Source organism: Mesoplodon mirus (assembly GCF_964341445.2).
Source record: "Mesoplodon mirus genome assembly, chromosome: 18".
Lineage (NCBI taxonomy): Eukaryota > Metazoa > Chordata > Mammalia > Artiodactyla > Ziphiidae > Mesoplodon > Mesoplodon mirus.
Window position 1 is genome coordinate 3,547,449 of NC_138994.1, and position 15,319 is coordinate 3,562,767.

Consider the following 15,319-nt stretch of genomic DNA (forward strand, 5'->3'; position numbering starts at 1 on the left):
AGGTGAATCTCAAAGGCGAAGATGAAAGAAAAGATGAAAAGAGGTTGTTTAGAAACTTTGCACAGCAGGGCCTCCTGCAAGCAGAGAATGTTCCCAACCTCTCTGTTTCGGTCGCCTGGAACAGTGACTGGCACACAGTGGGCTCAAGAAATGTTGAATGAATAGTTGGGAATTCAGTGAGTGTGTGCAAGATGATCAAAGGAAGAAATAAATTCGGAGAGGAGGAGTATTATTACGCCCACGAAAGACGATAAATAGACTTTCTCAGTACCTGTTTCCATTTCTGACTTAGCTTCTAAATGGCCCCTTGAACAAATTCTGAGGGGCTGGCTCTGCAGCCCCCCTCAAATCCCAAGACTCTGGCCTGTGAGGCCTGAACTGCCAAAATGGGTTGAGGAGACCAAAGGAGGGGACACACACACCCTCACTCTTATCTCCCCCAGGCAGAGTAAAGCAAAGAAAAAGTGAATTCCAATAAAAATCCTGATAATGGAAGACCACGTCCCCGCAGCACGGTCCATCCTCTTACCCTTATTTAGTTTCTGTAGATCCTGCTATTATAGGAAAATCTGTGAATGTTCTTTGTTGCTGTCGTCTGTCTCTCCCATTAGTCTGGACATGAGCTGATGAGAACTTTGTTTTAATCACTTCTGCACCCTCAGCACCTATAGCAGTGCCCGGACTTAATAAATACTCAATATATATTTGTAAGCGAATGAACGAATCCCTGGAATATTTCTCTCTTAATAAAAATCAGGTTATTGGAATATAGCGACTTCCCATCCCCAGAAATATACAGAGAGATTGATATGATGACATGGAGTAAGGGTGTGTTCGTATGTGGGGCGGGGGGGTCACAGAGAGAAATATCTTACTCTGAGGCACGGATAAGAGAGGGTTTCTGTAAGGGGCCAAATAATGCAGCTTGCATCCTGGTCCTCCTGGTGATGACAACAGAAGTATTGTTTCCCTACACGTCATCACATAACATTTGGGAGGAAAGGGATCAGGAAGCTCTGTCATCCCTACATCCCTTTTGCAGAGGCCAGAGGTAAAGATCCCAAGGTGGGGCTAGGGTTTGAGGAACAAGAGGGTGTTGTGTTCTATTGCTCAAAACACTCACCCCCTAGCATCTTCTGCAGAAGAAGTCTTCAGGGAAGTTGTCATGAAGGGGGAGCCTGGGGTCCTGCCAGGTCTAGACTCCAGGCTTCCTGAGTGCCAAGAACCCTGCTCCCCTGCCACTCACACACACGCAGACCGGAGGAAAGTTCTGGAAGGATGACGATCTTCACAGCTGTCTCTCCTGGCGGACAGGGCTGAAGACTTTTACCCTGAGACAGTGGGACCAGATTTCTTTTGCTTATGGGGCATGTTTTTCAGTCCGACCCTCCTCCAGACTCTGCAACTAAGATACCTGGGGAGTGGGCTTGGGCCCCACATGCGGGAAGCTAGACTGGAAAACTCTTTTCAGCCTCTAGAGTCTCACTCATATTTGTATCCTCGTACCTAGCACAGTGTTGACACAAGGAGAGAACACGCAAAAAAATGTTGGGCATGAATAAATGAATGAATCATATATATCAATGCAGAAAGGGGCTCCTCTTTCGCCCACCCCAAAAGCCACCAGTCCCACAAATCTGAGTTTAGGGGCTTTATTGGGTCTATTACTACTGAGTCCTTCCCTGGAGAAGGAATTCTCTCCACCTCCACTTTCCTTTTTTTCCCCTTCCTTGAATCAGGCACCCCAGAATACAGCCCAGGTGTGAAAACTCTTTGTGGGCACAGAAGCACTATACAAACAGTAGGGGTTAGTGTGAGTAACTCTCCAGCTGAAAGGGCCTAGAGTCATTGAACCTCCACTGTCAGAGGGCTTGGACCAGGGGTGTCTGCTGTGCGACCCTGGGCAGATCACTTGGACACTCTGAGTCTCAGCATCCCTATCAGTGAAAAGGCAAAACAGTGGCTTCCTTACAACGTTATCAGGAGGGTGGAGACGATGTGAGCGGGCTGACCCAGCTGTTGCAATTCCTGTTGCCTACAGTAGAGGACACTCGACCCCATCCTCAGCCAGTGGGATGAGGAGGCAACACCCTTCACAGAAACCTCTCCTCCTCCCCAGAGGAGAAAAATAGGGACGAGGCTGGATGCCGGGTCCCATCTGACTCCTCCGGGATAAGGGATAGGAAAGGCCCCTCAAGACCTGGAAGCCAGGCTTCCCTTTCTGTGGCCCATCTGAGTCTCACCCAAAGGCCTGTGTTCAAGGATTTGGGAACAGGGGACCAGCCCACTTTCCCCAGAAGAAGGCACAGCAGGAACTGGACCTAGACGTCCAGCCCAATCATCATTTCTATAGTACTGACAGCATTCCAGTCTCTGTTCTAAGAACTTTATGTTATTTAATCCCCATAATAATTCTGAGGTCCTTTTTTTTCATTGAAGTATTGTTGATTTACAATGTTGTGTTAGTTTCTGGTGTACATCAAAGTGATTCAGTTATACATATATATACATATTCTTTTTCATAGTCTTTTTCATTATGGTTTATTACAGGATATTGAATATACTTCCCTGTGTTATACGGTAGGACCTTGTTGTTTATCTATTTTATATATAGTGGTTTGCATCTGCTAATACCATACTCCTAATTTATCCCTCTCCTACCTCCTTTCCCCTTTGGTAACCATAAGTCTGTTTTCTTTTTTTAATTTAATTTAATTTAATTTTTTATACAGAAGGTTCTTATTGGTTATCTATTTTATACATATTAGTGTATATATGTCAGTCTCAATCTCCCAATTCATCCCACCACCACCACCCCCGCCCCGCTTTCCCCGCTTGGTGTCTATACGTTTGTTCTCTCCATCTGTGTCTCTATTTCTGCCTTGCAAGCCAGTTCATCTGTACCGTTTTTCTGGATTCCACATATATGCGTTAATATACGATATTTGTTTTTCTCTTTCTGACTTACTTCACTGTGTATGACAGTCTCTAGGTCCATCCACATCTCTACGTAATGACCCAACTTCGTTCTTTTTTTACCATAAGTCTGTTTTCTATGTCTATGAATCTGTTTCTGTTTCGTAAATAAGTTCATTTGTGTCATATTTTAGATTCCACGTGTAAGTGATATCATATGGTATTTGTTTTTCTCTTTCTGACTTACTTCACTTAGTATGATGATTTCTAGGTCCATCCATGATGCTGCAAATGGCATTATTTCATTCTTTTTTATGGCTGAGTAGTATTCCATTGTGTATATATACCACATCTTCTTTATCCATTCATCTGTCAATGGACACTTAAGCTGCTTCCACGTCCTGGCTATTGTAAACAGTGCTGCTGTGAACATTGGGGTGCATGTATCTTTGTGAATTATAGTTTTCTCTGGATATATGCCCAGGAGTGGGATTGCTGGATCATATGGCAACTCTATTTTTAGTTTTTTAAGGAGCCTCCATACTGTTTTCCATAGTGGCTGCACCAATTTACATTCCCACCAACACTGTAGGAGGGTTCCCTTTTCTCCACACTCGCTGCAGCTTTTGTTATTTGTAGACTTTTTAAGGATGGCCATTCTGACCAGTGTGAGGTAGTACCTATGAGGTAGACGCTTTTAATTTTTAAAACTTTACATACTATCCGGAACCCATTTTAAGTGTCTCAGTGATTTTTAGTAAATTTACAGAGTTATACAACCATCACCACAATTCAATCTTAGAACATTTCCTAAGGACCCTCATGCCCACTTGCAGTAAATCCCTGTTCCCACCCCAGGTGATTAAACTACTTTCTGTCTCTGTAGATCTGCCTTTTCTGGACATTTCATAGAAATGGAAAGGCCATATGCGGTCTTTTGCATCTAACTTCTTTTACAAAAAGATAATGTTTTGAGGTTTATCAGTGTTGTAGCATATATTAGTAGTCTGTTGCTTTTTATCGCAAGTATCCCGTAGTATGGATATACCCCATTTGGTTTATCCAATCACATTTGACTTTTTTCCACTTTTTGATTATTATAAATAATAATGTTATGAACTTTGGCATACAAGTCTTTGCGTTGACATGTTTTCATTTCTCTTGAATAGACAGCAAAGAGTGGGATTGCAAGGTCATAGGGTAAATTTATGTTTAACTTTTAAAGAAACTGCCAAACTGTCTATTAATATCCATGCCACAAATGAGGAAAGTGAGGGACAGAGATTTTAAGTGACTTGCCCAAGTTCACACTGCCAGCAAGTGTCAGGGGCAGCTGGGTCCCAAGTCCATGCTCATATCCATGGGTCTACCCCGAGACGATGAATGTAAGAGGGAAGCCATTTCTCGCCCGCCGCACCACAGCCACCACCATTTTTATCCATCTTGCTTCCAGAATTCCCTATGTCAACCAGTTCCCTGTGTCAACCAAGAAGGCTGTATCATCCCTTAGCCAACATCCACACTTTGCTCTGGAAATTTGCTGAGGTTAACAGCTTAAGTTCTGAACTCAAATGGGTTTCTTCATATTCCAGACTCCTCCTTTTACCAGCGGTGTGACTGGGGGCAAGTTACTTAACCTCTGCCTTAGCTTCCTCATCTATAAAATAGAAATGGCACCTTCCTTCATGCAGTTTTTAACAATGGCTTCTTATGGAAACTTTCAAACCTATACAAAAGTAAACAGGGAAGTGTAATGAACCTTCATGTACCCAACACTCAACTTCAAAACTTGTTAACTCATGGCCAATCTCATTTCATCCTTCTCCTCATCCATTTCCTTCCCTACTCCGATTTTTTAAAAACCAACTTTACTGAGGTACAATTTACATACAATAAAAGGCACATTTTAAGTGTACAGTTTTCACAAATGAATATACCCATACTAACCACAATTAAGATAGAGAACATACCCTATATTATCTTGAAGCAAATCCCAGGTATCATATCATTTCATTCCAAACTATTTCAATACGTATTGCTACAGGATAAGAACTCTTGAAAATAAACATAACCCCAATGCTGTTATCAAACCTAAACAGAATTGTCATCCTTTAATTTCATCAAATAGCCAGTCAGTGTTCAAATTTCTAATTATCTTAAAATATTTTTTTCTCTACAACTTATTTAGCTTATTTGAATTAGGATCCAAGGAAGGGTTTCAAGTGATTGATATGTTTCTTAACTCTCTTTTAATCTATAAATTCCTCCTTTTTCTCTTTTCATTTTCTCTTTGCAACTTATTCATTCATTGAAGATACCCAACTGTCGTCTAGATTTCCCACAGCCTAGAATTTACTGGCTGCAATCCCACAGTGTTATGTAATCAAGCAACGTAAAAATTACTTCTCTGTAATTCAAATTTAACTGAACAACCTATGTTTCATCTGGCAGCCTTATCTATGTGCCTGTGTCACGTTGGAGGCACAGTGGTGAGCAAGACAGACAAACCCCACCCCACCTCGAGAGTGTACGTTCTAGTAAACTAGGGGAAGCCAGGTAATATACCAGCAGACAACATTCCTTCTGGGGATATTGTGAGGATTAAGAGAGAAACCCGTATGTTTAGCACACAGTCCACAGAAGTCCTTGATAAATGCAAGTGTCCTTGGCAGTAGCTTAGCCTTGTCCCCTTTTCCTGTTTCTTCCCTTTTCCATCCCTTCTCCACACACCCCACCCCACCCCCAGGGATTACTCTGGGTTTGCCCTCCTCCTGCTATACTTCCTCTGCAGGTCTGTAGTTAGTTCATTTATCTATTTACCCAACATTCCCTAAGCACTTCCCTTGCAGCAAGCCCCAGACCAGACCCTGGGGACTCAGAGGCAAAGGGGACACAGTCTGGTGGGAGAGATGGACAGTCTAGGCTAATCCGAGAAATAACACTAGAAGGATGACCATGGTCCCTGGAACGCTAGAGGCGGGATGACGGTAGAAGAGGGAAGTCTTTTCACAGGAGGTAATCTTCCACTTAGGCTCTAAAGGATGGGCAAAAGTACTCAGAGGAGACATGGGAGAAGAATTCCAGCTGAGGAAACAGTATGGGCAAGGAACCGAGACAAGAAAGTGCCTGCCCTTGGGCTGCCAGATACCAGCCGTCCCCATCTTTCCTTCCTGCGAAGTAGAGGGGGCCCTGGCCTTGGTCCCGTGCCATCTGCCCTCTGAGAGTCATCCCTCATTATTTCCCTTACCCACTCCATCCGCGTGTCTCTCCCATTAAAAAGCCACATCTTCCCTAGACCCCCCAGGCTCTAGCCCCATCCCTGTCTCCTCCCCCTCACAGCCAAGCTTCCCCCAAGAGCTGTCTACACACTGTCTTCCTTTTCGCAATTCCCACTTCCTCCTCAACCCACTTCCATCTGCTTCCACCTCCACCTGCCACTGAAATAGCTCCTGCTGTGTTTCCAGTGGCCTGCATCTCATCAGAACTGGCAGGCTCTCCTCAGCCCTCCTGTCTGACCTCTCAGCGTATCCCACGTGACTGGCCACTTCCTCTTTCTAGGAACTTTCCAGCCCCTCGCATTCTGGGCACTGCACTTCCCTGGTGTCCTCCTGCCTCCCCAGCTGCTCCCTCTTGGTCTGCAGCCCAGGCTCATTCTTCCTTCCTCTGCCCAAACAAACATCAGGGTTCCTTAAGGCTCGTCCAGAACTTCCCTCTTCTCTCTCTGGACACTCTTCTGTGTCCACGGCGCAGGTACCATCTGGCCCCTTGGCCTCCACCTCAGGCATTTCAAAAGCCCCACACACGCAGCCTGTCTCAAACCATCAGTGACCTGCCTCCTCTGCGACATGTTCCAGGTTCAGGGAAAACTGTTCCAATGCATGGCTCCTCCATCCACCCCCTTCCACAGCCAGAAACCCAGGCGTCATCTTGGCACCTCCTAGCCAATACCTCAGTCGGTCACGTGGTCATTACATTCCAGGTCTTCTTCTCCCCACCTCCATTCCGGCCAACCCGGCCATGCCCTCTATCTAAGCCGCAAACTGGATTGTGTTGCCCCCTACTCAAAACCTTTTGGTGGCTTCCAATTGCCTTCAGGATGAAGAATGAAACCATTAACTTGGCTCACAGGTAGGTTAGAGCAGTAGCCAGACAACCTCCCACAGGTTCTCCTGGGGCGGGGGGACAGGTTCCCTCACCTTCCACCTCCCCTGTGCTGTCCTCTCTCCCTTCAGCCACTCAGGCCCCCCTTTAGCACCCAAGCATCCAGCTCCCTCCTCTCCCTCCCTTAGAACATACTGTTCCCTCTGACCATACACTTTTCCCCCACCTCCCTTCTCCTGTGCCTGGCCCACGCCTGCTTCTATTCGGAGCTCCACTGATTCATTCCTTCCTAGGAGAAAGCCATTCCCCACCCCTCCAGACTGACCAGGTCAGCTTCCACCATCATCCCCCATCAAGATCTGTGTATCTTTCCTTCAAAGCACTCTCATCCCCTTGTCACTGTCCATTTGTTAGTGCAGTTAACTGATTATTCACCTCTCCCCTTGAAACATACCACACTCTGTGTTTCAAGGGCCACATTAGATTTTGCCTTAGCTCGGTGACTAGCACATAACTGGCACTCATATACATTTTTAAAAATCTTTTTTATTATGCATATTTCAACCTAAAGAGAAGTAGGGAATAGTATAAAATGAACTCCCATATACCCATTACCTAGATAAGTAATTATGTTAGTAATTATTTTAAAGTTTTTTTAGTTGAAGTATAGTTAATTTACAATGTTGTGTTAGTTTCAAGTGTACAGCAAAGAGATTCAGATATATATATATACACATCTATTCTTTTTTCAGATTCTTTTCCATTACCGGTTATTACAAGATACTGAGTATAGTTCCCTGTATTATACAGTGGGTCCTTGTGGTTGACTTATTTTATATATGGTACTGTATATATGTTAACACCAAACTCCTAATTTATCTCTCTCCCCTCCTCCCACTATCTCCTTTTGTAACAATATGTTTGTTTTCTATGTCTGTGAGTCTATTTCTGTTTTGTAAATAAGTTCATTTCTATTATTTTTTTAGATTCCACATATAAATTATATCATATGGTATTTGCCTTTCTCTGTCTGACTCACTCCACTTAGTATGATCATCTCTAGGTCCATCCATGCTCCTGCAAGTGGCATCATTTCATTCTTTTTTATGGCTGAGTAATATTCCAGTGTGTGTGTGTGTGTGTGTGTGTGTGTGTATACACACACACACACATCTTCTTTATCCATTCATCCGTTGATGGACCCTGAGGTTGTTTCCATGTCTTGGCTATTGTAAATAGGGCTGCTGTGAACATCGGGGTGAATGTATCTTTTCGAATTTGTTTTTTCCAGATATATGCCCAGGAGTAGGATTGCAGAATCATACGGTAACTCTATTTTTAGTTTTTTAGGGAAACTCCATAGTGTTCTCCATAGTGGCTGCTGTAATTATTAACATTTTAGTATATTTATCATTTTTGCTGAAATATTTTAAAGTGGTTTCAAGTTTGCATGACAGTTTAACCCTTAAATACTTCAGGAAGTTTTCTTAGTACCATATTATAATCACCCCTTACAAAATTATAATAATTCCATATATTATCTAATACCCAGCCCATATTCAATTTTCCTTAATTGTCCCCCCAAAATGCTTTTTGGTTTGTTCCAACCAGGATCTAAATAAGATCCGTACGTTGCATTTGGTTATGTCTCTTCTGTCTCATTTAAATCTAGAATAATCTTTTTTCCCCTTATGCCATTGAGTTGTTGAATTGCTAAAGCATTTTAGGTAAATTATAGACATCATGTCCCACCTTCTAGATTTCTCTGATTGCTTCCTTGTGGTGGTGTTTACCCTGTATTTCCTGTAAACTGGAAATTAGATGTACAGGCTCCATTGGATTCAGGTTGACTACACTGGCAAAAACTCTTCCTGGGCCATGATGCTTCCTCCCTCGGCCACTACGTCAGGGTGTCCCCAGTGCCCGAGCTCCTCTCTTGCCGATGGAATGCTGCTGATTGGTAGATCCCACTGGGGACAGCCGATCCCTTTATGGAGAAGTTGCATTTTCTTCCTTTAGAGCCAGAAAGTAATCTATGGGACAATACTTTGGAATGATTGCGTGTTTAATCAATGAAGTAGGTCAGTGTGGCTGAACAGTGGTGAGGACAGGAACCAGAATTCAAAGGGCCAAAGGCCTTGATAAGAAATTTGGACTCTATCCTGTAGGACAGGGAATTATGGACCACTTTCAAGAAAAGGAAATCACATGATCAGACTTGGCAACAGGGAGGGGTGAGGAGGCATAAAGGGAATAGGGAACTAGCATTTCCTGAATGCTCGGCTTGGACGGACACTATGCTAGGTGCTTGGCATACTTGACACCAGTGAAACCTTCCCTGTTTTTAAAAGAAAAAGGCTATTTTACAGATGAGGAAAATGGAGGCTCTGACTCATTCAGTCACTCACCCAAGTCTGCAGCAAAGAACTAGTAAAGACCTAAAGGAAGGCAGTGACCATGAGCGTGAACAGGGGTTGAAGGAGAGTCATCGGTACCTATAACGAGCTGGGCGTGGGGAGGAGAGGAACTGGGAGCCCTGGCTGAAGCTGAGACTTCCTGCAGGTTGTGGGTGGGATGCCGGAGGGGATGGAGCAGGTTGGAGGGGAAGATAAGGAGCTCAGACTCCCAGCTGCCCAGATGTCTCCAAGCCGCTCTCTTGAGAAATGGTGTTTATAACATGACAATGTCTATATTTGGCTTCCAGCATGACTGGATAATTAGCTTAAGATAGCCCTCATTGGCGTTTCATTCAACGTAAGGACGCTCTTCCCTTCCTTCTGACACGGCCTGTTTTCCGTGAGTGTCACAGGGTGAGTGTGAACGCGGAGCTCTTCTCTCTGTCTCTGTCTCTGTCTCTCGGTCCAAATGGGCCAGAGACTGATGTCAGGGTGTGTGTGGGCTGTCTGCTCTCTCAGCTACAGTTGACCTGTCTCTGGTGTTTGGGAGTGTGGGCTCCCCGCACCGGATAGGGAGCTGTCTGAGGTGGGGGTCCTGGAACCTGCCCATTCAATGCCCAGCAGGAGTGTGGTCCAGAGGTTGGTTCCAGGAACCATGTGGAGGGTGCAGTGACCAGGAGGATGGTTCTCAGAGGTCAGTTGGGAGGCAGCTGCCGAGGTTGGCTACAAGGATGCTCAGGGCAGAAAAAGGGCTGTGTTTAGGGGAAACAGGGAAACTTTTCCATTTAAGAGGTGTAGACAAGGTAGATTTTATGGGACTTAGTGGCTCACTCAGAGAAGGAGGAAGAGAAAGAATTGAGAAGGATCCTCGGGGTTTTGTCTCAGGAGAGAAGGTGGAGGCTATTGACTAAGCGGGGACCTACAAGAGGAGGGGCGGGTCCAGGGATGGGGAGATGTCGACTGAACCAGGAGCTAAATCTAAGTGGGTGTGGTCTGAGGAGACCTGGGAAAGGCCGGCTGGGACTGGAGAGCCGTCAGAACTAAGTCACAGACCCACGGGGCCAAGGGAGAAACTACAGGCATGAATAAGCATTTCCAGGGAAAGACATGTGGAACCAGGAGAGGACCCCCTGCCCCTGTCCCTGCCTCTGGAAAGGACCCCAACAAAAGCGGCTGAGAAACATGAGAGAGCGAGACATGCAGGGCGGGCACGGGGACCCAATGCCATGGAGAGGTTTCACAGGGCAATGATGGAGGAGCTACTGGCCTTTGTGATTCTGAGATGAACCAATCAAGGGTCTGGGAAACAGACTTCGGCTTCTTAGCAAAAACGGAGAAGTGGGAGGGATCACCTAGAGATGGAGCCTGAGGAGCAAAAAGCAGAGCTGTCTCTCAGCAGGAACGGACATGTCACCTACTGGGCACCAGGAGCAAAGCCACCAAGAGGGGACCACCCCCTGCCCCCGCCAGCAGCCTCTGTTCTGGTCACTTGCTCCTCAGAGCAGAGCGTGAAGGCCTCAGACTGCCGAGGCTGTATCACATGCCCACATCTCAGTTCCCAGGGCACCAAGACGGAGGCTCAGAATTCCTTCAGTTCCTCCAGTAAATACTTACTGAGTGCCTGGTATGTGCCAGGCACAGCTCTAGGCCCCTGAATACAGCAACAAAAATCGACAAAGATCTTTGTCTTCACGGCACTGACATTAGAGGGGAAAGACTGACAACAACAGACAGACATAAGTATGTGAATAATGTCGAAGGTTAAGGACAAAGAAAAAGTATAAGGAAGGTTGGGAGTGGTGGGGGAGGGTGCGGATGGCAGTGTACATAAGGTGGCCACGGAAAGCCTAACCGAGGAGGCAGGACATGCCTGGTGTGCACAGGAACCAGCAAGGAAGCGATGCGGCCTCGGCACGTGAGCCAGAGGAAGAGTGGAGGTGAGGCCAGAGGCGTGGGGGCAACAGACCGTTTAGGACCTTGTCGGCCCCTGTAAGGACTTAGGCTTCCCTCTGAGCACAGTGGGAACTCCCGGAGGACTTGAAGCCCAGGAGTGACCCGGTACAGTGTAAGGGGATCACTCTGGCCACTGTGTAGGGAACAGATGGCAGGGGCGCGGATGGAGGCAGGGAGACTGCTTAGGAAGCGACCCCGATAATCCTGGGGAGAGAACAGTGGTGGCATGGTGGGAAGTCATTGGCTTCTGCATGTACGGTGAAGGTAGAGCATCAGGATCTGCTGGCAGAGTGGATGTGGGAGAGGAGCCAGAACCGATCCCAGGCTTTGGGCCTCTGAACAACTAGAAAGGTCGAGTTGCCATCAATGGAGATGGAGAAGGCTGTGGGTGAAGCAGCTGGCATGGGTGGGGTCGCTGGAGAGGTCTAGGGTGGATCACCCAATGGGGCGTTCCCCTGAAATAGACAGGGGGACACTGGGCAGCCACAACCTCCAGAAAACATCCACGACAGGTGGTTACTGGGGACCTTGGGCAGAGCAATTTCAGCAGGGGCGAGGGGAAGCCAGAGAGTAAATGTAAGTTGTGTACGTGGAGATGGAGCTTTTGGTCTGGTCTCCTGATTTACAAAGCAGAGCGCGGATGGGAGACAGAGGGATGGAGAGACAAGGCCAAGGGAGTGGCCTTTCGGATGGAGGTGGCCTGAGCCCATTTGGAAGCTGAGGGGAAAGAGGCAGCTGAAGGAGAGCTTGCAGATCAGGATAAAGAATCTCCACAAGGGACTTCCCTGGTGGTGCAGTGGATAAGACTTCGCTCTCCCAATGCAGGGGGCCTGGGTTCGATCCCTGGTCAGGAAACTAGATCTCACATGCATGCCGCAACTAAGAGTTCACATGCCACAATTAAGGAGCTGGCGAGCCCCAACCAAAGAGCCCGCCTGCCGCAACTAAGACCCGGTGAAACCAAACAAACAAACAAACAAAAAATCTCTACAAGAAGGAGAGCAGAGGTTCAAGCTCAAGGGGCTAAGGGTCTGGACCGGGGTCAGGAAACAGGGAAGGATTCCAGAGACGTCAAAAGAAGAGGTGGCCGGCCAACAGCAGATGAGAGAGAAGGCGGCGACAGGCACGACTCCAGGATTTTGAATCCCAACTCCCGTCATCCTAAAGGCCTTCTGTGTCTATCTCCGAGTCCAGGCTTCCTCATCTTCACACCACTACAGCCCCCAGACCTCACACTGCCCCTGCTATGACCAAGGTCTGCTGCATTCCCAAATCCTCAGTGCCCTGAGCATAGCCTCATATCTGAACCCAAATACACGTGGCTGCTTTCCCCAATTCTGCCACATTTGGGGGACACTGCCCACTTGCTGGCCCCCTCCCCACCTAGCCCTTCCATCCCCCAGCCCCAAGGGGCTCCTCTCCTGCTCTCCACCTGAGCCCCCATCTCAGCAATGGCTTTGCTTCCTGTTTCAGAAAGAAAATACAGTGGTGATTGAGAGAAGCTGAACACAGAAGAGAACACAGTCTAACATTCCACTTTTATGAAGTTCTAGAATCCGCAAAATGAATCTATCAAGATCTATTAGTGATAGAAATCGGATCAGTGTTGCCTGGGGTTGGGGGAATGACTGCCAGGGGATATGAAGGAACTTTCTAGGGAGATGGAAATGTTCTATATTTTTATTGGGGTGGTGGTTACACGGCTCTATACATTTGTCAAAGGTCATCACTTGCACACTTAAGATGTGTGCATTTGACTACATGTAAACTGTACCATAAAAAGCTGATTAAAAAAACAGAAAACTAAAAAAAAAAATTTTAAGGAAAAAATACATGTTATCAAGCAGAAAAATCCTACACACACAGACACTCATCTGTTCCCATCCTTCACTTCCTCCCTTCTCTGGGGGAAGCAATGTGTCCCCTCTCGTCCACCTGAGCCCTTGTGCTGCAGACTGTCCAGTAAGCGGCAGGCCACCCCTCCCTGACCTTGCATCCTCCTCCCCCGCTGTCCTGTCTCTCTCTCGCTCCCAGCCCAGCCCCTAGGAAGGATGTCTACGCTCACACTCCCTCTCTCCCTCCTCACCCAATCTGCTGACACCTCCTCCACCATGCTGGACCAGTTGCCCCTGAGACACCTGCCCTGCGGGCCACTCCCTCCCTCCCTCCTTCCTCTCTCCTCCCTGGTTTCTATGACACCACTTTTTCTGGAGGTCCTCCTCCATCTCTGGACATTCTTTCTCATGCTCCTTGCCTGATTCCCCCCAACTACTCCCTCTTAAATGCAGGCGTTCCCTGAACCTCTGGCCTTGGCTTTCTGCTCTCTGTACCTGCGCAGATTCCCAGCATGATCTCACCCATGCCAGGGCTTCAGTTACCATCTATTGCTGACAACGCTCAAAGATATCTCTGAATATTTTTTAAGAGTATCAAGGATACGGCAGAAGAGGTAGGCAGAATATTACATATGCTTCAAAAGCATTTTACAATTTTTAAAGTGATAAACGTATCCAACCCTCTTCTGGGATGGTCCACTAGACCTCAAATTCAGCAAGCTCCACCTGAGCTCATCAACTCTCTCCCAATTCTGCTCCTCCTCCCTTCTTCAGGAGTCCAGTTGTTTAAGACAGAAGCCTGGGGGTCACCCTCCCACTCCATGATCACCAACTGTCAATTAGCCGCTTCTCTCAATTTTACTCCCTACACATTCCCTCTCCCCATCCCCACCAACATTCCAGTCCAGGACCTCTTCCTCACTCTCAAACACGTTCAAGCACTCATCCATTCACTCATTCGTTCATTCAACAAATATTAACTGAGCACCTACTATGTGCCAGACACCAATCCAGGTGCTTGAGTTACATCAGTAAACATAAGCGGTAAAAATCACTGCCCTAGGGCCTCCCTGGTGGCGCAGTGGTTGAGAGTCTGCCTGCCGATGCAGGGGACACGGGTTCGTGCCCCGGTCCAGGAGGATCCCACATGCCGCGGAGCGGCTAGGCCCGTGAGCCATGGCCGCTGAGCCTGTGCGTCCAGAGCCTGTGCTCCGCAACGGGAGAGGCCACAGCAGTGAGAGGCCCGCGTACCGCAAAAAAAAAAAAAAATATATATATATATATATATCATTGCCCTATAGAAGACCTAAACAGACATTTCTCCAAAAAAGATGTACAGATGTGCCAACAGGCACATGAAAAAATGCTAATTATTAGAGAAATGCAAATCAAAATCACAATGAGGTATCACCTCACACAGGTCAGAATGGCTATCATCAATAAGTCTACAAATAATTTATAGAGGGAGAGGGTGTGGAGAAAAGGGAACCCTCCTACACTGTTAGTGGGAATGTAAATTGGTGCAGCCACTATGGAAAACAGCATGGTGGTTCCTTAAAAAACTAAAAATAGAGCTACTATATGATCCAGCTATCCCACTCCTGGGCGTATATCCAGAAAAGACGAAAACTCTAATTCAAAAAGATACATGCACCCCAAAGTTCACAGCAGCACTATTTACAATAGCTAAGACATGGAAACAACCCAAGTGCCCATCAACAGACGACTGGTTTAAGGAGATGTGGCATAGATAGATAGATAGATATAGATATAGATATTACCCAGCCATAAAAAAGAAAGAAATATTGCCATTTGCAGTGACATGGATGGACCTAGAGAATACCACACTTAATGAAGTAAGTCAGAGAAAGACAAATATTATATGATATCACTTATATGTGGAATATAAAATAGGACACAAATGAACTTATTTACAAAACAGAAACAGACTCACAGACGTAGAAAACAAACTTATGGTTACCAAGTGGGAAAGGACCCGGGAGGGATAAATTAGGAGCATGATACAAACAGATATAAACTACTATGCATAAAATAGATAAGCAACAGGGATTTACTGTATAACACAGGGAACTATATTCATTATCATGTAATAACCTA